Source organism: Coptis chinensis, chromosome 3 (genome assembly GCF_015680905.1).
Source record: "Coptis chinensis isolate HL-2020 chromosome 3, ASM1568090v1, whole genome shotgun sequence".
Classification (NCBI taxonomy): domain Eukaryota; kingdom Viridiplantae; phylum Streptophyta; class Magnoliopsida; order Ranunculales; family Ranunculaceae; genus Coptis; species Coptis chinensis.
In genome coordinates, this window is record NC_141458.1 from 65,747,398 (window position 1) to 65,749,389 (window position 1,992).

Sequence of the window (1,992 nt, forward strand, 5' to 3'; positions counted from 1 at the left end):
TGTGAAGAAATGGTGATAAGGAATTGCAAGAGGCTTCCAACGAATCTAAATGTTGTTGGTCAATTTTTTATTTTTTTGTGAAGACGGTTTCATTCGCAAATTATTTGAGGGATGTTTAGAATTGTGTTTGTTTAAGTTAATACTTTTATTAAGATGACTTTAGAAAAAAATTATGAAAGGGGATGATGCAACTCTCTTTTGTTTCTAATTGAGTGAATTGACACATTTTTATTTATTGAAATTTTGTTGTGTATTATATATTATTAAATAATTGATGTTCTAGTTGTTTTATTTTAGGTTTATTTGTTGAATGGTAATTGGATGGGAGGGGGGACAGGTGAAAATTGTGCAAATGGTGCAAAATTAAAGACAATATTAGTAATGAAAATAGTCTCATATCTATTACCTCTAGCGGCGATTAGAACGTTGTTTAAAACACTCAAAATTCAAATATTTTAGAGCTTTAACGATGATAAAAACGTTGCTCAAACACTCAAAATTCAAATATTTTAGACCTTTGACGACGATAACAATGTCGCTAAAAACACTAAAAATTCAAATATTTTAGACCTTTGGCGACGATAAAAACGTTGCTAATAACACCAAATTTTCAAATTTTTTGGACTTGTAGCGATGATCAAAACATTGCCAATAATATTAAAATTTTCAAAATTTTTGGGCATTTATCGACGATAGAAACGTTGCTAAGTAAGGCCTCATTATCGATGATTTGGCAAACGTTGCAAAAACATTCACCTTTTGCGATGTTATTGTATTGAGAACGCGAAAATAAATTACCGACGAAATTCGGACAATGGCAACAGTTACCATCGTCGCTGAAGGTGCCATATTTAGCGACGTGAAAAAAGCGCAGCTCTATATAATTGCCGACTATATCACTGGCTACGATATGGAAACATTCCAAAAATTGTGGCTAAATATCATGGGCAACGTTTTGTCAATATTCAGCGACGTTTATTTTTGTCGCTAAAGACCTTGTTTCTTGTAGTGAAGGTAATTCTCTAGCAGTTGGTTGAGCTGGAATTCAAACAGGGAGGCAACTTGATGCTTCTTGGAGTCAGACATGGCTCCCAAGTAGAGTTTGCTCTTTGAAAGATTAAAGAACTACCCAGCTGAAAACAGGTAGAGATAGAACATCTCTTTAAGAAGTTCAAGTCCACGAATGTCTCCATTTGCAAAGATGAATATATCTTTAGCAAAAAGAATATGCGTAGGGCTAGGGCAATTCTCAGTTGCTGTCATATGCTTAATTTTCCCCATATGGAAAAGCCAGTTTATACCTTGCTTAAAACATCTTCTACTATGTTAAAGAGGATAGGAGAGAGTGGGTCGCCTTGCCGCAAGCCTCTTCCAGCTCTGAAGAAACTATAAGGATCCCCGTTAATCATAACAGAGATATGATCACTTTTTAGAAGAGTAGAGATCCATGAGCACCAAGTATTGTTGAACCCAAACCTTGAGAGGACTTTGTAATGTGGATTTCCCATCATTGATTAGATGACACGTGTATGGGAAATGACCCACGACTATAGATGTCCAGAATAAAATGAGAACCATCGGATCAGTTCTGTTAGTAAGTGATCTCGTGTTTATCACGAGTGTTTAGTAAGCATGTGGCAGACACGTGACTAACTGCCTCTAAGCATAACAGTTCCTGAACAGAAGGAAATTGAAGAGGGTGATCTTTGATGATAATGAAGGAAATGTAATGACATATCTTTAAGAGTTACCTTTTAGATATAATCTTCCCATATACGATGGGATATTATGATCAACAAGGAAACCTACCTCTAATAAGATATGGTCTAGATTCAGATTTCCCTAAAGAGAGAATTCCTAATAGGAAGGTAGAGTCCAAAGATGGAAGGGAACTCACAAGCGGTGAGGTTAACCCTAACCCTATAACTCTCAAAGCTCTTCCTATATAAACCATAGGAATTTGCTCGTAGGAACTACGCAAAATAGAGTTTG